This window comes from Neomonachus schauinslandi, chromosome X, assembly GCF_002201575.2.
Source record: "Neomonachus schauinslandi chromosome X, ASM220157v2, whole genome shotgun sequence".
NCBI classification, from domain to species: domain Eukaryota; kingdom Metazoa; phylum Chordata; class Mammalia; order Carnivora; family Phocidae; genus Neomonachus; species Neomonachus schauinslandi.
The window spans coordinates 64428168-64449765 of NC_058419.1; positions in this window are offsets into that span (position 1 = coordinate 64428168).

Sequence of the window (21598 nt, forward strand, 5' to 3'; positions counted from 1 at the left end):
ATAATTCTGTGTATGTAAACTGGCTCCAGTCTGGGAATTGAGATACCGTGACTCTCTGTTTTGATAATTCAAGTTAGATTTCTGTTTACTTGACCTAAAACACTTCTGCTTATACAGATCAAGTGAGAATTTATTAGACTGTTCCTCTATGTCTCCTCTTGGGACACCATGAACATTAGCCAACGTTATAGGTTTCTGTGAGCCAGATTATTCTGAGTGCTGCTTTGACTCTATTGTACATGATGGTAACCTGGCCACCTTGTCTTTGGCTATTAAGTGCCACCACTTGGTCCTTGCCAATTCAGAAAACTCCTCCTTAATATTCTGTTTTTCCAGAATGACTCTTGGAACCACAATCAGTACTGTAAGTCAGGGTTCTCCAAAGAAACAGAGCCAGTAGAATATGGCTTTTTTTTTTTTCAATTTCTGTTTTTTCAGTAATTGACTCACTTAATTGTGGGGCCTGAAAAGTCCAATATTTGTAGGGAAGGCTAGCATCTCAGACAAGAGTTGACGTTGTATTCTTGATTCTAAAATCTGTAGGACAGGCAAGCAGCCTGGAAATTCGAGCAGGATTTCAATGTTACAGTCTTGAGGCAGAATTTTTTTCTGGGAAACCTCAGTTTTTATTCTTAAGACATTCAACTGATTGGATGAGGTCCACTAACATTATTGAGGGTGATCCCCTTTATTTAAAGTCAATTAACTGTAAATTTAAGTCATGTCTACAATATACCTTTATAGCAACATTTAGATTAGTGTTTAACTAAAAAACTGTGCACCATAGCCTAGCCAGGTTGATGTATATAATTAACCATCACAAGTTGTTTCAAGGTAATATTCTGACATATATTTTATTAAAAATATATACACTGAAGATCCTTAAAAGTAGTCTAGTTGGGTAAATAAGTGGTTTCAGTAGCTTTGTAGCTCCATAAGAGAAATACACCAACAACAAAACTTGCTTGTGGTAATGCTGGACAACTATATGTAAAAGAATGAAACTGGACTACTTTCTAGCACCATGCACAAAAATAAACTTGAAATGGATTAAAGACCTAAGCATGAGACATGAAAACATAAAAATCTTAGAACAAAACACAGGCAGTAATTTTTCTGACATCAGCCATAGTAGATTTAGAAAATTTTTTCTAAATATGTCTCCTAAGGCAAGGGAAACAAAAGCAAAAATAAACTATTGGGACTACATCAAAATAGAAAGCTTTTACACAGCAAAGAAATACATCAACAAAACAAAAAGGCAACATATTGAATGGGAGAAGATATTTGCAAATGATATACCCAATAAGGAGTTAATGTCCAAAATATAAAAATAACTCATACAACCCAACATCAAAAAAAAAAAATCTGATTAAAACATTGGCAAAGGACCTCAATAGACATTTTTTCAAAGAATACATAAAGATGGCCAACAGACATAACAAAAGATGCTGAACATCACTAATTATCAGGGAAATGCAAACCAAAGCCACAAGAAGATATCACCTCATGCCCATTAGAATAGCTAGAATGAAGACAAGAAACAACAAAGGTTGGTGAGGTTGTGGAGAAAAAAGAACCCTTCTGCACTGTTGGTGGGAATGTAAATTTGTACAACCACTGTGGAAAACAGCATGGAGGTTCCTCAAAAAATTAAAAATAGAAATACTGTATGATCCAATAATTCCATTATTGGGTGTTTACCCAGGGAAAATTAAAACACTAGCTTGAAAAGATATATGCCCCCCCATGTTTACTGCAGCACTATTTACAATAACCAAGACATAGAAGCAACCCAAGTGTCCATCAATTGAGGAATGGATAAGGAAGCTGTGGTATATATACACAATGAAATATTACACAGCCATAAAAAAGGATGCAACAGTATCATTTGAGACAACATAGAATGACCTGGAGGGTAGTATGCTAAGTGAAGTCAGAATGAGGAAGACAAATACCATATGATTCCACTCATAAATGGAATCTTAAAAATCAATAAACAAACAAAAAGCAGAATCAGAACTATAAATAAACCCACAGTGGATTTTCTGGATACAGGTTACATCAGAATCAGTGATGTATATACAGAATGGCAAACAGTCCCAACAAAATAATGATGTTTGTAGAACATAGGACTAGATACTGGATATATTGAATGCCAAGTACCTTTGGAAATCATTCCTATGGTCTTTATTTGTAAGAGCACTAAATTGGACAGGTTTCCTTTAATGAAGTAGAAAAAAAAAGTGATGTAAGAGTCTACACAAAACAAAAACTTAGTCATTTAACACTATGGTTTGGTTCAAGTAATTCAATGTTCTAGCAGGCTAGCATGTTAATATCTTTCTCATGATTAGACCTGGTTTCATAGTAGGTCATGATGCCATGTGAAATTACATCTTATTTATGGTAGCAATTGATGGCAAAGGCAAAATCTGCCTTCTATTTCAATGCTTCCTATAAAAAGACTGATGCCCTTATTCATGTTTGAATTTACTTTTCTGATTAGTTAGCTTAAGCAAAGAATTAGAAGAAATTTTCCTGCTCAGAGTGGTGTGTATATATCAGTATCACAGGAAAGAACTTTGAACAGTTGTCTGGTAGAGGAAGGATAAGCTTCCTAGTGGTTAATTAAAAAAAAATAGAAATATTTACAATAAAGTCCCGTTGTGTAAAATGAACAAATTGAAAGAAAACCAGAAACTGAAGGATTCTCTCTTCCTCTAAGCAGAAGCACTGGTCAGAGTTACTAACTGGTTCTTCTACAGCCCCAACATAATTCTTCACACTGAGACTCTTCATATTTGAAAGTAGCATGCATAAAACATCTTCTCTGCTAATCTGAATTCTCCTTTATGTTATCTAGCAATGTTTAACTCCATGGCACTAGCATGAGCCTTGTGTGGGGCTGATATTCACAACATTGAGGTACTAAGCCCCTTCATGAGGAATACATAAAACATTGAAACAACTCAGCAACCCACCTCTCCTGTCTCCATATTTATCCCTCCCTTCTCCTCTCCTCCCTGTCCCTCTCAGACCCTGCTCTCATTAATATAGTTGGAGATGTTTGTGAGGAGATAGTGAATATTAACTTTGACAGTGATGTGTCTTGTTAAATAGAAGGCAAGTTGGAGGTTCTGAGCTAATGCAAAACCTGAAGAGAAGTACATGGGGGAACTGAAAAGAAAGCTACATAAACTTCTTATATCTCTGATAATCATCTCAAGATTCTAGGCTGCTAAGATTTACCAACTATATTTGGTGATATTTCCCACTAAAGGTTCCATCCCTGGGACATGCATGCGGTTTGTTCCTGATATCAAAGCTGCTTAAAATTATCATTCCCAAGCCTGGCTGTACCAGGCCCTAGAAGGATGCCCAGGGGACAGAGCCTGGTGTCAGTCAACGGACAAATGCAGCTTCCATGGTTTGGACAAAAGAACCGTGGAAACCTGACAGCCTGGCATCAGAGGAAATTAAGCAAGCGGTACAGGAGTCTTCTGCACCAACTCTGCAACTTCGATATAAACCTAAAATCGCTCCAAAGTAAAAAGTTTATTTAAAAAAAAAATCCTTCCCAGGATTTTTTTTGTTACAATTATTTTTTTCTTGAGATGAGATCTTTTAAGATCTACTCTTTTGGCAGCTTTCAAATACACAGTACAGTATTATTAACTATACTAACATTATACCCTGAGGACTTACGCATTTTATAACTGGAAGTTTGTACCTTTTGACCAGCTTGACTCATTTTGCTCACCCCCTGCCTCTGGAAACCACCAATCTGTTTTCTGTAACTATGAGTTTGCTTTTTTTTTTTTAGATTCTAAATATAAGTGAGATCATATTTGTCTTTCTCTGACTTACCTAGCATAATGCCCTCAAGGTCCATCAGTGTTGTCTCAAATGGCAGGTTTTCCTTCTTTTCTATGGCTGAATAATATTCACTTATGTATAGATTTTACACACACACACACACACACGCCTTATTCACTCATCCATCAATGGACACAGGTTGTTTTCATACCTTGCCTATTGTACATAGTACAGCAATGAACATACACGTACAGATAACTTATTGAGTTTGTATTTTCTTTTCCTTTGAATAAATACCCAGAAGTGAGTTTGCTAAATCATATAGTGGTTCTATTTTTACTTTTTTGAGAAAACTTCATACTGCTTTCCATAGTGGCTGTACCAAATTACATTTCCACCAACAAAGCACAAGTGTTGCCTTTTCTCAACATCTTCACCAAAGCTCATTATTTCTTGCTTTCTGATGAAAGCCATTTTAACAGGTGTCAGGTGATATCTAATTGTGCTTTTGATTTGCACCTACCTGATGATTAGTGATGTTGAGCACCTTTTCATGCTCCTGTTGGTCAACTGCATATCTTCTTTGAAAAAATGTCTATTTAGATCCTTTGCCTATTTTATTCTTTTTTATTTTTTAAGATTTTATTTATTTTTTTTACAGAAAGAGTGTGTGGGGGGGGCGGGGGAGGGAGGGAGAGGGAGAGAAAGAATCTCAAGCAGACTCCACACCAAGCATGGAGCCCGATGTAGGGCTCGATCCCATGACCCTGAGATCATGACCTGAGCTGAAACCAAGAGTTAGTCACTTAACTGACTGAGCCACCCAGGCACCCCATCCTTTGCCTATTTTTAATTGAATTGTTTGTTTTGTTCCCAAGACTTATGACTAAGTGAGAACTTTCACAGGAATCACAGATTCAAATGTCTTCAAGTTCCAGAAAGCCAATCTAAATGAGTGATAGGTCTGAAGAACAGCTTATAATCAGCTTCAGCCTATTATAGCCATTAAATAGAATAGCCATACCTTTTCACTATTTCAAGATGCAGAAGTCAGACTTTTAGGTTAGATTACTCAAATTTTTAATGTGGGCAATTAACTAAAACTTGTTTATTTAGTGTTTTGTTTTTTTTTAATACCTATAGACCAGACAAAGCCCAACAGCCACTTTGCAACTTTTGGGTTAAGTCCTACAAAGTTCACACTCAACAAACAAAGAAACATCACTGTCATTTTTACACACATCATCAGATATAGCAAATTCTATATCTAAAGTGAATGAGAAAAGGGAATAGGAAAATGAATTATAATTTATTGAACACTTCAAATGTGCCAGGCACTGTGCTCAATGCTTTACTTTTGTCATTTCCTTTAATATTTTAAATTTCCCTAAGTGAAGGTCCTTACTATCCCCATATTATAGATAAGAAACTAAAGCTTAAGGCACCTGGGTGGCTCAGTCGTTAAGTTAAGCGTCTGCCTTTGGCTCAGGTCACGATCCCAGAGTCCTGGGATCGAGTCCCACATCAGGCTCCCTGCTGAACAGGGAGTCTTCTTCTCCCTCTCCCTCTGCCCTACCCCCACTCGTGTTCTCACTCACTCTGCTCTCTCAAATAAATAAATACAGATTTAAAAAATCTTAAAAAAAGAAACTAAAGCTTAGAGAGGTTATATAACTTGACCAAAGTCACATGTGACTAAGAAGTAATGGAAACATAGAATCCAGGCTTTTCTATCGACCTTTTGTTCATTCTGTCTTAACAGGTCATTTACCCAAGAATTAACAGGAGCTTAAACTTTGGCCCCCTTTTATTAATGTGGGATCATGGGCTGGAATGTCAGTACTCAGAGAGTAAAAACAACAACAACAAAAAACTTGGTGTTTTTCTTCTCTCCCCACCCTTCAAGTCCTTAATATCCATTTTCATTATTACTGCTAAAGTAACTAGATAATTTTGCCATCTTTAAAAAAAAAACCAATTCCCATGAAACAAGGTCTTTATTGACTCTGCTTCCAAATCTCATGTGATGTATTTAAATTTTAGTGCTTTTCCCTAAGGCAAAAATCTTAAAGTGCTTTTATTTCTCCTATTGTGAGGGAAAAAAACACATTTCCTAATTTTTTTCTCTGGGAAGATTGCTTATTAGCTAGCAAAGATCATATCAGAGCCAAGTTCTCAGGCAGCCTTTTTAAGGAACTGATTTTATAGGGAAACATCCCTCTATCTCTCTCCCTCCACCAATATCCCACACCACTACCTTTCATATACACATGGGTAACAATTACTATTAAACAACTCCAAAGGACATTCAACATTTCTCTTATTTGCTTCTGGTTGATAATACCCACAGTTAACTGGAAATTAACACCAGATGCTCAAAAGGAAAAAGTTACCTCTAAAATGACCCAGATTGATATACTAAGATATTTTAAAAGTTTTATGCCCTTATTCACAGTATTGACTTTCTTTCTTTCTTTTCTTTTATTTATTTATTTGACAGAGAGAGAGAGCAAGCACAAGCAGGGGGAGTGGCAGAGGGAAAGGGAGAGGGAGAAGCAGGCTCCCCGCCTAGCAGGGAGCCCAATGTGGGCTCGATTCCAGGACCCTGGGATCATGACCTGAACCGAAGGCAGACACTTAACCAACTGAGCCACCCAGGTGCCCCAACACAGTATTGAATTTCAAAGTAAACAAAACAAAACAACCAGTAAATTTTTAATAATATATATATATATATATATATATATATATATATATACATACATACACATATGGAAGGGTATCTGCTAATTGTTTTGTTTTTTGGATGATGCTATCTGTCCATATTATAGAGCTTTTAAATAATTCATTTGGATAAATAATCTTGGTATGTAGTCTTGGAGGATAGGGCCACAGATCATCAGTCCTGTGTCACAAATAAGTCCAATGCGCACCAAACTCCACTAGGCAAAGCTGAATCTATTCTTTAAAAAAAGCAGGGGCTTTGCTGTCATCAGGAACTTCTATGCTGACTCAAGGACTATTTAATGAGCACCTACATATCCAGAACCTATCCAAGTCAATTCAATATCACAGTAGGTTGAGAGTAAGGAAAAAGGAGAAGTATAGTTTATATACACAAGGAGTTGATAGTCTGCTTGAGTTGGGGGTGTCCTTCATGAAACATTTGTGAAGCACCAAGAAAGATTTCTGCAACATGAAAGTAAGCCATATATGGGGTAAAAAATGATTAAGATGTATTCTCTTGCCCCCAAGAGTGTTCTCAGATACATAATGTAATGGAGAGTGGTTCAAATCACAACTTAGTTTCATCAGGTTCCAAAGGCTGGAATCAAGAAGAAACAGTCCCATTTAAGGCTATAGTTGTTAAATTATAATACAAGTTTCAAAGATTTTCACAGGAAAAGTCACAAAATAAAGGGTGATAATACATGAAAGTCTCTCTTTGTATCTCTCACTCTCTGACTGTCTCTCTCAGGGTCATTCTGAAGAAAGACTGTTATCTCCAATGTCAGTTTACACTTTCTAAACCTTTCCCCCACTTAGTCACTACAATCAAAACTTCCCTAACACCCTCCATCATGCTTTCCTCACTCCAAACCTTTGTTTATACCATTCTTTCTGCCCACATAATTTTCCAACATGTGACAACACTACCCATCTTTCGAAATCCATAACAAATGCTATCTACATATAAATGCTATCTACATATAAATGAATGAAACCTTCCTTGATACCCACACTTGCCCCAGTCTGAATTTCTCCTCACTAGTCTTTATCTCTCTCTTTCCTTTGATGGTTGAGGCTATATTTTCCTTATCTTTGTGTAACTCTCTCTACTGTCTCCCATCTCCTACCCCAGACTCGCTTACCCAATTCAGGAGATATCAAAATTATCCACTGAAAATGAGGAGGCAGACATTGTGTGGAGGCCTTAACGAAAGTAGTAAAATTAATCTGAAGACTTAAATCCTTCTTATCACCCTCAACTTCTTTACAATTCACCCTCACCTACCAGACTATCAACATCCATATTCATCCTTACCTCCCTTTCCCTGGTCTTAAATATGAAGATGTTTTCCTTCTACTCAAACCAATTCTCCCTGAACTTCATCCTTGGCCATGTCTCTTCTAACCTCCCTCTTGCTCCGTTATGCATCCCCTTCCTCTCCTTCAACCTATAAGCCTGCTCAGCCCTCTTCCAAGCTATATACAAGTACAAGAAACTTATCTCCACAACCCCTGCATGTTGTTCCCTCTCTCTCCTCTTTGAAACCACCAAACTTCTTGAATTGTCTACCTTCACTGTCACCAATTTCTTTTTTTTTATTTTTTTTATTGTTATATTAATCACCATACATTACATCATTAGTTTTAGATGTAGTGTTCCATGATTCATTGTTTGTGCATAACACCCAGTGCTCCATGCAGAACGTGCCCTCTTTAATACCCATCACCAGGCTAACCCATCCTCCCACCCCCCTCCCCTCTAGAACCCTCAGTTTGTTTTTCAGAGTCCATCGTCTCTCATGGTTCATCTCCCTGTCACCAATTTCTTATCTTCCATTCTCCCGTCTATGTAGTCTGGCTTCAACCCCCAATACTCCAATGCCATTCCTTTCATTTAGGCTACTAATCACTTGTCAAATTAAATGTATTTTTTCAAGCCTTCTATTAATGGACTTTTTCACTGCATTTGACACTTATGATTATGCCTCCATGTTGATACATTATATCTCCTTGGTTTTCACAATAGCACATTCTCATTCCTTTCTGACCTTTTCCTCCTTGCCTCCTTCATTGGTTCCTGATCTTCACTTGTTCCTATAAATCTTGATGTTCATCATCTTTCTATTTCCATTTTCTATATACACCTTCTTGTGCAACTCTTTATCTTCAATGAAGATCTTTTTAGGCATCAGAACCAAAGATCCATCTGCCTGCTAGATCTCTCTACTTGCATGTCTTAAAGATATTTTGACCCAGAGAAACCTGTAAGTTACTTTTGACTCTACTTTCTTTCTTACTACCTCTCCAGACTCATATCCAGTCAATCAAAATCTTTCATATTTTGCCTTATAAAGACTCTTAAAATCTTTCCCCTTATCTTTTCTGGTTTCACCATCTTTACTTTCACTGCCTTGGTTGAGAACCTCATCAACTCATACCTGGATCATTGAAGTGGCTTCCTATTTGGTCTCTTGGAATCCAAACTTGCCCCTTCATCTTTAAAGTGAAATGGTCAAGTACATGTATGTTGGAGCCAGACTGCCATGGTTCAAATCCCGGGGCTCTATCACTTATTAGCTGTGTAATACTGCACAAGTTACTTAACCTTCCCATGCCTCTGTTTCCTCACCTCTAAAGTATAGATAAGAATAGATTGGTTAGCCCGGTGATGGGTATTAAGGAGGGCATGTACTGCATGGAGCACTGGGTGTTATATGAAAACAATGAATCGTGGATCACCACATCAAAAATGAATGATGTATTGTATGGTGACTAACATAACATAATAAAATTAAAAAAAAAGAATAGCTTCCAACTCATAGGGATGTTGTGAGGAGTAATTGTGTTAATATACAAATAAAGCCCATAGCTATGCCTGGCACAGGAAGGGCTACATAAATGTGAGCTACTATTAATATAGTAAAAACAGGGGTGCCTGGGTGGCTCAGTTGGTTAAGTGGCTGCCTTCGGCTCGGGTCATGATCCCCGGGGTCCTGGGATCGAACCCCACATCGGGCTCCCTGCTCAGCGGAGAGCCTGCTTCTCCCTCTCCCTCTGCCTGCCTCTCTGCCTGCTTGTGCTCTCTCTATCTCTCTGTCAAATAAATAAATAAAATATTTTAAAAAATAATAATATAGTGAAAACATGATAAAGTATCTGTACTCATGTACTCATCCCTCATGTTTTCCATGCCCTAAAAGACATTACCAAGGCTCTTACTTCATGATATGTCCCTTGCTTACTTCTCCTGACCTATCGCTTATCATCCACTAGCTCAAACACGCCAGCACATGAGAATTTATAGATCTATATACATGATACCAATTTATTTTTTCCTACATTGCTTTATTTACAGTGGCTCCCCTTGAAATTCATTGCCTGCTACTCTTTATCTAAGAGAGTAATCATCTTTAAGACCCAGTTTACCCTCCAAGGTGACTGTTATTAGTAATAGTATTGCAATTGTGATTGACTAATTCTCAAGGTTGTAATTTTTTTTAAAGCTTCCATGTGATCAGCAGTTGATGGGGGCTGTAATTTTTAAACTTAGTAAGCTATAAATGTTAGGAAAAAATTGAGTTGTTCTTACTTTTTATGTATGTCCTAGAATCTCTCTCATATTAATAATAATACATTAATTGATAAATGATTAGTCTAATGTTTAATAATAGTGATTAGAGTAAAATTCTTCATAATGAAAAAAAAATCAGATTGTGCATCAGCTCTTCCAGGTTAAGTTAGATACACCTTTTCTGTGCTCCTGTAATATCCCATGTATGTCTTTCCACTGCACTTACTCCTGGTTTTACAATTATTCATTACTTGTACCTCTCTAAACTATGGGTCCCTTGTAGACAGGAAAGGGTCTTATTACCAGTGACTATCATAATGCAAAGCACATAGTAGGTACACAGTAAATAGTGGTAAATAAACAAATGTTGAAAAACATCTCTTTAGACTCCTTAAATATTTATTCATCACACCTTTACCAGATATATTTTATGTGGCAGTCACAAAATCTGTGCAAAACATTAATGATATGAAGATAAATGACTCCTTATCTAGCTAATCAGGGGCTCAAAGTCCCACTGAGGAGACAAGTACACATATAATTAGAGTATAGGGTGATAGGCACTATCAACCCATAACAGCAATGATTTCAACACTGCCACTGCCAAACTCTCCCTATTCTGGGTTATTCCTGAAGTACCTCTCTTTACAAATTTCTATTAAGTACATCATGGGCATGCATTCTGAGAAGTTAGTAATTCACCTGAAATATTGTAGAGAAGAATTTCTGGAAGTTTACAAATCAAGAAAAGCATTATACACTTACATCATTTCAGTAACCAAGAGTAACTAAGACTTCAGGAAAAATCTAAGAAAATAAAATTTCAGTGACTACAAAAGAGGTTCCATCACCAAGATTCCATATTTTTTAGTAAAAACCTAAAATCTTGATCCTTATCTATGCCAGTGCTCAAATTATAATTTTCCCCCAATGCTGCTAAATCTGAATGATACATACTTTCCATTCATGTAGTCACTGAAATGTATTCATTTACTAACATATCATAAAGGCCTGCTCTGTTTAGACAATGAAAATGAAGTAGTATACAAGACAAATGCAATCTTCCCTTGCCCTCACCAAATTTACAGACCAATGAGAGAGACAGTCTGTCGTGGAGTCAAAATTATAATATAGTTCAGTAAACATATTTTATTTAACATCTCCATTTCCAGCCTTGTTAAGTCAGGGTTGATTAAGTCAGATGGAAAGTCATAGGACCTTCCATCCACTGTCCTCATCAGTAAAGGCATTTCCAGTAAAGGCAGAAGTGGGTAGATGGCTATTATAATTACTTAACTGATAGTAATGTGTTTATGGGTTCTCCTCCCTGGTTAACCCTGTATTTTAGCACTAGCTTTCTAGAGGGTTAATGACTTTATATAGCCTATAAAATGAATGCTACTGAATTTCAGGAACTCTGGCCAATCTCAGAAAGATATGTGCAGTATAGGAGTGTTTGGGGGCCATCTCTCACATTATACTACACAGACATGGAGCTATTTCCCCATGAGTCCTTTATGTTGCATATCTCCTACAGTCCTTTCCCTTCTCTTCTTGTTACCTAGATGGTGTCAGAGGGCAGTGAGTCAATTTTGCTGTGGGAGAATAAAAAAAAAATCAGGATATCTATGAATTTGGTTTCATCCAGGAATTGTTAAGCTTGGTTGAGATGCTTACTCATTTTTTAAAAATGCCAGTTCCTCACTGATATGAGGAATTCTTAATCTCAGGAAACAAACTGAGGGTTGCTGGAGTGGGGGGTGGGGTGGGAGGGATGGGGTGGCTGGGTGATAGACACTGGGGAGGGTATGTGCTATGGTGAGTGCTGTGAATTGTGCAAGACTCTTGAATCACAGATCTGTACCTCTGAAACAAATAATGCAGTATATGTTAAGAAGAAAAAAAAGGGGGCACCTGGGTGGCTCAGTCATTAAGCGTCTGCCTTCGGCTCAGGTCATGATCCCATGGTCCTGAGATTGAGCCCTGCATCGGGCTCCGTGCTCGGTGGGAAGCCTGCTTCTCCCTCTGCCACTCCCCCTGCTTGTGTTCCTTCTCTCGCTGTGTCTCTCTCTTCAAATAAATAAATAAAATCTTAAAAAAAAAAAAAAAGAAGAAGATAGCAGGAGGGGAAGAATGAAGGGGGTAAATCGGAGGGGGAGATGAACCATGAGAGACAATGGACTCTGAAAAACAAACTGAGGGTTCTAGAGGGGAGGGGGATGGGAGGATGGGTTAGCCTGGTGATGGGTATTAAAGAGGGCACGTTCTGCATGGAGCACTGGGTGTTATGCATAAACAATGAATCATGGAACACTACCTCAAAAACTAATGATGTAATGTATGGTGATTAACATAACAATAATTTTTTTTTAAATGTCGGTTCCATTGTTGCTTCTTTTAAGGCCCCTGGGAACAAGGCCAGCCCTATGAGTAGGCAGAGCAATAATCATGTAAGGAATATGATTTCAGGATCTCCAAAAGTTTCTCTTCTCTTTGTTAAGCAAGCAGCTTTCTCAAGCTCCCTAAATATAACAGTGCATGAAATTCTGATTTGATAGTATTTCAAAAGCTTTTTCGTAGCTCTGGTGACAACCCAGGTGATTTGATTGCAGGATGGCTCAAAAGGTTCCACCTTCCTAAAAATATCTCTCTCGGGGCAATCTAAAGGGTACACAAAATTCTGTCAATATCTAATTTCAGTGAAAGCACTAAAGATCCTCATTATGGCACAAGTTGTACCTAGCAGAAAGAATCCCTTAACTGATTATATAAATTCCAAGGGTACTGAGAAGGGGAAAAGAGGATTTCAATGCAGTATAAATTAACAAACGTATAAAATGTCCATTATGTGCAAGGAAATGTGTTAGGTAATGGGCATAGACAGATGAAAAGACATGGTCTCTACTTCAAGGAGATTACAAATAAAATAAAGATAAAGACACTGGGTATGATATAAAATACTAAAAGGCAGGAAGATTAAAAAGTAAAGACAAATAAATGTCCAAGAAAAAAATCACTTACTTTTTATTCTGTTTGAAAAGAGGTGGATCACAAAAGACAACCTTGAAATTAAAGGAGCTAATTACCATTAAACCAGCTTTATAAGAAATATTAAAGGGACTTCTTTAAGTGGAAAAAGGTGATAATTAGAAATAAGAAGAAAGAAAAAATTTTATAATAGCAAACATACACTAAAGTTAGTATATAATTGTTCATAGGAATCTGTTGTCACACTATGTATTTCTGTGGTTCTCTATTAAATTTTTTTCTCTTCCATTTTCTTTTTTTATTATTTAAATTCAATTATCCAAAGCATAGTACATCATTCATTTCAGATGTATTGTTCAACAATTCATCAGTTGTGTATAACACACAGTGCTCATCGCATCACCATTTCTCATTTTGGCTTTTGAGTTGTCTCTTTTTTTTCTTAGTTAATATAGTTAAAATATTGTGAATTTTCTTTTTTTTTTAAAACTGGTTGTTACTTCCATTACATAAAATGCTTCCAAACATAAGATCAACAAGAAAACAGTGGCTTTGAATGACACACTAGACCATATAGATCTAATTGATACATATAGAACATTCCAACTCCAAAACGCAGAATACACATTCTTTTCAAGTGCAAATGGAGTATTCCCCAGGATAGACCACATGTGAGGCCACAAAGTAAGTCTCAATAAATTAAGGAAGATAAATATCATATCAAGCATCTTTTCGAACCACAATGGTATGAAACTAGAAATCAATCACAATAAAAAAAAAAACTGGAAAAGACACATACATGAAGGCTAAATAATATGGTACTAAACAATAAAAGCATCAAGTAAGAAATCAAAGAAGAAATCAAAAACCAAATGAAGGTGAATGAAAAGAAAAACTTAATGGTTCAAAATCTTTGTGATGCAGCAAAAGCAGTTTTAACAAGAAAGCTTATAGCAATTCAATCCTAACTCAACAAAAAGGAAAAATCTCAAATAGACAAGGTAACCTTACATCTAAAAGAGCTAGAAGCTTTTTATTTTGATGAAGTCCAAAAAGTTTATTTTTGCTTTTGTTTCCCTTGCCTGAGGAGACATATTTAGTAAGAGGTTCCTATGGCTGATGTCAAAGAGATTGCTGCCTGTGTTCTCCAGGATTTTAATGGTTTCCTGTCTCAAATTAGGTCTTTAGTCCATTTCGAATTTATTTTTGTGTATGGTGTAAAAAAGTGGTCTAGTTTCATTCTTCTGCATGTTGCTGTCCAGTTTTCCCAACACCATTTGTTGAAGAGACTATCTTAATTCCATTGGATATTCTTTCCTGCTTCATCAAAGATTAATTGACCATATAGTTGTGTGTTCATTTCTGGGTTTTCTATTTTGTTCTTTTTATCTATGTGTCTATTTTTGTGCCAGTACCATACTGTATTGATCACTACAGTTTTGTAATATAATGTGTAGTCTGGAATTGTGATGTCTCCAGCTTTGCTTTCCTTTTTTAAAGCTGCTTTGGCTATTCAGGATTTTATTGTGGTTCCATACTAGTATTGTCTCTTCTAGCTTTGTGAAAAATGCTGGTGGTATTCTGATAAGGATTGTATTAAATGTGCAGGTTGCTTTGGGTGGTATACACATTTTAATGATGTTTGTTCTTCTGAGCCATGAGCTATAAATGTCTGTCCATTTCTTTGTGTCATCTTCAACTTCTTTCACTGGTGTTTTATAGTTTTCAGAAAACAGGCCTTTAACCTTTTTGGTTAGGTTTATTCCTAAGTATCTAATGGATTTTTGTGCAATTGTAAATGGGATTGATTCCTTGATTTCTCTTTCTACTATTTATTACTGGTATATAGAAATGCAACAGATTGCTGTACAATGATTTTGTATTCTGCAACTTTAATGAAATCATGTATCAATTCTAGCAAATTTTTGGCAGACCCTTTCAGGTTTTCTCCATAGAGTATTATGTCAGCTGCAAATAGTGAAAGTTTGACTTCTTCCTTGCTGATTTGGATTCCCTTTATTTCTTTTGTTCCTGATTGCTGTGGCTAGGACTTCCAATATTGTGTTAAATAACAGTGGTGAGGGTGGACATCCCTGTCACAACTATCAGAGTAGCTAAAATCAACAACACAAGAAACAGTTGTTTGCAAGGATGTGGAGAAAACCACTCTTGCACTGTTGGTGGGAATGCAAACTGGTTGAGCCACTCTGGAAAACAGTATGGAGTTTCCTCAAAAAGTTAAAAATAGAACTATCCTATGACCCAGCAATGGCACTACTGGTATTTACCCAAATAATACAAAAATACTAAGTCAAACGGAGACATGTACCCTAATGTTTATAGCAGCATTATCCACAATAGCCAAATTATGGAAACAGCCCAAAGAAAACCTATGTGTAGAATTATATGGGAATAACTATGCAAAACTCATTGAAATCACACTGTGTATAAACCATCATTCAGGTAACATTTTTTTTTTAAGATAAAAGTTTTTCTGAGGTATGCATAGAATCCATATGAGAATAGCCGTAGGCTTAACTCACTGAAACTACATGGTGTATGATGCATCCTACAACTAACATGTTTCATTAAGAGACCAAAAAAGAGCTAGGAAATATTTTCCGACCACAATGCTTTGAAACTAGAACTCAATCACAGGAGGAAAGTTGGAAAGAACTCAAATACATGGAAGCTAAAGAGCATCCTACTGAAGAATGAATGGGTTAACCAGGAAATTAAAGAAGAATTAAAAAAATTCATGGAAACCAATGAAAATGAAAACACAACTGTTCAAAATCTTTAGGATGCAGCAAAGGCGGTCCTAAGAGGAAAGTATACAGCAATACAAGCCTTTCTCAAGAAACAAGAAAGGTCTCAAATACACAACCTAACCCTACACCTAAAGGAGCTAGAGAAAGAAGACCAATTAAAGCCTAAACCCAGCAGGAGAAGAGAAATAATAAAGATCAGAGCAGAAATCAATGAAATAGAAACCAAAAGAACAGTAGAACAGATCAACAAAACCAGGACCTGGTTCTTTGAAAGAATTAACAAGATTGATAAACCCCTGGCCAGACTTAACAAAAAGAAAAGAGAAAGGACCCAAATAAATAAAATCATGATTGAAAGAGGAGAGATCACAACCAACACCAAAGAAATACAAACAATTATAAGAACATATTATGAGGGGCGCCTGGGTGGCTCAGTTGGTTAAGCGACTGCCTTCAGCTCAGGTCATGATCCTGGAGTCCCGGGATCAAGTCCCACATCAGGCCCCCTGCTCGGTGGGGAGTCTCCTTCTCTGAGCTCTGACCCTCCCCCCTCTCATGCTCTCTCTATCTCATTCTCTCTCTCAAATAAATAAATAAAATCTTTTTTTTCTTTAAAGAACATATTATGAGCAACTTTATGCCAGCAAATTAAACAATCTGGAAGAAATGGAGGCATTCCTAGACATGTATAAACTACCAAAACTGAACCAGGAAGAAATAGAAAACCTGAACAGACCTATAACCACTAAGGAAATTGAAGCAGTCATCAAAAATCTCCCAGCAAACAAGAGCCCAGGGCCAGATGGCTTCCCAGGGTAATTCTACCAAACATTTCAAGAAGAATTAATACCTATTCTTCTGAAACTGTTCCAAAAAATAGAAATGGAAGGAAAACTTCCAAACTCGTTTTATGAGGCCACCACTACCTTGGTCCCCAAACCAGACAAAGACCCCATCAAAAAGGAGACTTACAGACCAATATCCTTGATGAACATGGATGCAAAAATTCTCACCAAAATACTAGCCAATAGGATCCAACAGTACATTAAAAGGATTATTCACCACGACCAAGTCAGATTTATCCCTGGGCTGCAAGGTTGGTTCAACATCCACAAATCAATCAGTGTGCTACAATACATTAATAAAAGAAAGAACAAGAACCATATGATCCTCTCAACAGATGCAGAAAAAGCATTTGACAAAGTACAGCATCCTTTCTTGATCAAAACTCTTCAGAGTAGAGGGATAGAGGGTACATATCTCAATATCAAAAAGCCATCTATGAAAAACCCACAGCAAATATCATTCTCAATGGGGAAAAACTGAGAGCTTTCCCACTAAGGTCAGGAACACGGCAGCGATGTCCACTATCACCACTGCTCTTCAACATAGTATTAAAAGTCCTAGCCACAGCAATCAGACAACAAAAAGAAATAAAGTCATCCAAACTGGCAAAGAAGTCAAACTCTCACTCTTTGCAGATGATATGATACTTTATGTGGAAAACCCAAAAGACTCCACCCCAAAACTGCTAGAACTCATAAAGGAATTCAGTAAAGTGGCAGGATAGAAAATCAATGCACAGAAATCAGTGGCATTCCTATACATCAACAACAAGACAGAAGAAAGAGAAATTAAGGAGTCGATCCCATTTACAACTGAACCCAAAACCTTAAGATACCTAGGAATAAATCTAACCAAAAGGCAAAGAATCTGTACTCAGAAAACTATAAAATACTCATGAAAGAAATTGAGGAAGACACAAAGAAATGGAAAAATGTTCCATGCTCATGGATTGGAAGAACCAATATTGTGAAGATGTCAATGCTACCTAGAGCAATCTACACATTTAATGCAATCCCCATTAAAATACCATCCACTTTTTTCAAAGAAATGGAACAAATAATCCTAAAATTCGTATGGAACCAGAAAAGACCCCAAATAGCCAGAGGAATGTTGAAAAAGAAAAACAAAGCTGGTGGCATCACAATTCCGGACTTCAAGCTCTATTACAAAGCTATCATCATCAAGGCAGTATGGTACTGGAGAGAGAGAAAAGATGGCAGAGGAGTAGGGGACCCTATTCCAACTGGTCCCCGGAATTGAGCTGGATATCTACCAGACCACTCTGAGCACCCATGAAATCAGTATGAGATGTAAGAAAATAGATCTGGATCTCTACAAACAGAATATTGTGGGCTGTTGGTTTCAAGTTACAAAGCCAGGAGCTGTGATTCTGCGGGCAGATATCAGAAGATAAATGGCAGCAGGAAGGAGCCTGGCCGTGGGGATCCTACACCGCTGGTGAGCAATAGCCTCCCGTGCTGGGGACGGACACAGACTCACAGACCGGTAGTGGCAGGGAAAGGACTTTAGGGCAGCTCCCGGGAGGGAAACCCAGAGCAGTGGGGCTGCGTGTGCTAACTGTGAGTGGCTGGTGGTTTTAAAAGCACAAAGGGCAGAGATGTGCCTTGACCAGGAGGCAGGACAGGGAGCACTGCAGAGAGGCACAAATCCAGGACACTGCAGTTTATAGCAGCACAAACAGAAAAGGAGAAAATGTGGCTTCGAGAGCTCACTGAAGAACAGACTGTGATCTCTCTGCTCTGAGGCAGAGGGTTGGAAACATTCTCTTATGCTATTACTCTCGGAAGAGATGCAGAAAGCTGCCAGGGAAAGCCACCAGAGAACAAAAGCCCCCAAAACTGGTTCCCACTAAGCCCATCCCCCACCACAGGGGTCAGGGCAACTCGGCCCAAACAGGGTTGCCTGCGCAACAGCGGGGAAGGCCCCTCCCGCAGAAGACAGGCTGGGGAAACAAGAGGCCAGCAACCCTAAGGTCCCAAGAAAACAGGTGCATCTTGCTTGGGTTCTGGTCAATAATTTGGACTCTATACATTCCCTCAAACACCCATCAACAGAATGACTAGGAGGAAGAGCCCCCAAAATAGAAAAGACTCAGAGATTATGACTTATGCTACAGATTTACAAATGGATACAGATATAACCAAGATGTCAGAGATGGAATTCAAGTTAGCAATTGTGAAGACAATAGCTAGGTTGGAGAAATCAATTAATGGCAACATAGAGTCTCTAAGGGCAGAAATGAAAGCTGAATTGGCAGAAATTAAAAATGCTATCAATGAGATCCAATCCAATCAAGATAATCTAACAGCTAGGGTAAGTGAGGCAGAAGAGCGAATAAGTGACCTGGAAGACAGTTTAATAGATAAAAAGGGAAAACAGGAGGCCAGGGAAAAACAACTCAGAATCCATGAAAATAGAATCACAGAAACAAGTGACACCATGAAGCATTCCAATGTCAGAATACTTGGAATCCCAGAGAGAGTGGAGAGAGAGAGAGGACTAAAAGATGTATTTGAGCAAATCGTAGCTGAGAACTTACCAAATTTGGGGAACAAAACAAACATTTGTGTCCTAGAGGCAGAGAGGACCCTTCCCAAGATCAAGGAAAATAGGCCAACACCCTGTCATGTAATAGTAAAACTTGCAAATCTTAGAACCAAGGAAACCATCTTCAGGGCAGTTAGAGGGGAAGAGATTCCTTATGTACAGAGGGAGGAACATCAGAATAACGTCAGACCTATCCACAGAGACCTGGCAAGCGAGAAAGGGCTGGCAAGACATATTCAGGGTACTAACAAGAAGAACATGCAACCAAGAATACTTTATCCGGCAAGGCTGTCATTTAGAATGGATGGAGGATACAGAACTTCCACGACTGGCAGAAACTGAAAGAATATGTGACCACTAAGCCAGCCCTGCAAGAAAAATGAAGGCAGTTCTATAAAAGGAGAAAGATCCCAAGAGTAATATACAACAGAAATTTACGGGGAAAATCTATAAAAACAATGTCTTCACAGACAACATGATGACAATTGATTCATGTCTTTCAATAGTCACTCTCAACGTGAATGGCCTATATGCTACCATTAAATGGCACAGGCTTGCAGATTGGATAAAAAGACAGGACCCATCCATATGCTGTCTACAAGAGACTCATTTGGAAACTAAAGATACATCCAGACTGAAAGTGAAGGGATGGAGATCCATCTTCCATGCCAGCGGACCTCAAAAGAAAGCTGGGGTAGCAATTCTTATATCAGACAAATTAGATTTTAAACTAAAGTCTGTAATTAGAGACACAGAAGGACACTATATCATTCTTAAAGGGTCTATCCAACAAGAAGATCTAACAACTGTAAATATCTATGCCCCCAACATGGGAGCAGACATCTACATAAGCCAACTGTTAACCAAAATAAAGAGTCATATTGATAACAATACATTAATTGTAGGAGACCTCAGTACTCTACTCTAGCAATAGACAGATCATTTAAGCAGAAAATCAACAAAGAAACAAGAGCTTTGAATGATACACTGGACAAGATGGACCTCATAGATATATGCAGAACATTCCACCTTAAAACAACAGAATACTCATTTTTTTCGAGCGCACATGAAACTTTCTCCAGAATAGACCACATACTGGGTCACAAATCAGGTCTCAACCGATAACAAAAGACTGAGATTATTCCCTGCATATTTTCAGACCACAATGTTTTAAACCTGGAACTCAATCACAAGACAAAATTTGGCAGAAATTCAAACACTTGGAAGCTAAAGACCACACTGCTTAAAACTGTTTGGGTCAACCAGGAAACTAAAGAAGAACTTAAACAATTCATGGGAATCAATGAGAATGAAAACACATCAGTCCAGAACCTATGGGATACTGCAAAGGTGGTCCTAAGGGGGAAATACATAGCCATCCAAGCCTCACTCAATAAAATAGAAAAATCCCAAATTCACCAACTAACTCTACACCTTAAAGAACTAGAGAAAAAGCAACAAACGACACCTAACCACGCATTAGAAGAGAAATAATTAAAATTAGGGCAGAGATCAATGAATTAGAAACCAGAAACACAGTAGATCAGATCAACAAAACTAGAAGTTGGTTCTTTGAAACAACTAATAAGATCGATAAACCACCAGCCAGACTTATCCAAAAGAAAAGAGAAAGGATGCAAATTAATAAAATTATGAATGAAAGGGGAGAGATCACGACCAACACCAAGGAAATAGAAACAATTATTAGAAATTATTATCAACAACTATATGCCAATAAAATGAGTAATCTGGATGAAATGGAGGCCTTCCTGGAAACCTATAAGCTGCCAAGACTGAAACAGGAAGAAATGGACAACCTGAATAGGCCAATAACCAGTAACGAGATTGAAGCAGTGATCAGAAACCTCCGAAAAAACAAAGTCCAGGGCCTGATGGATTCCCTGGGGAATTCTACCAAACATTCAAAGAAGTAATACCTATTCTACTGAAGCTGTTTCAAAAAATAGAAACAGAAGGAAAACTTCCAAACTCATTCTATGAGGCCAGCATTACCTTAATCCCCAAACCAGGCAAAGACCCCATCAAAAAGGAGAATTTCAGACCGATATCCCTGATGACTATGGATTCCAAAATCCTCAACAAAATCCTAGCTAATAGGATCTACCAATACATTAAAAGGATCATCCACCACGACCAAGGGGGTTTTATCTCTGGGATGCAAGGGTAGTTCAACTTTTGCAAATCAATCAATGTGATAGAACACATTAATAAGAGGAGGGAGAAGAACCATATGGTCCTCTCAATTGATGCAGAAAAGGCATCTGAGAAAATACAGCATCCTTTC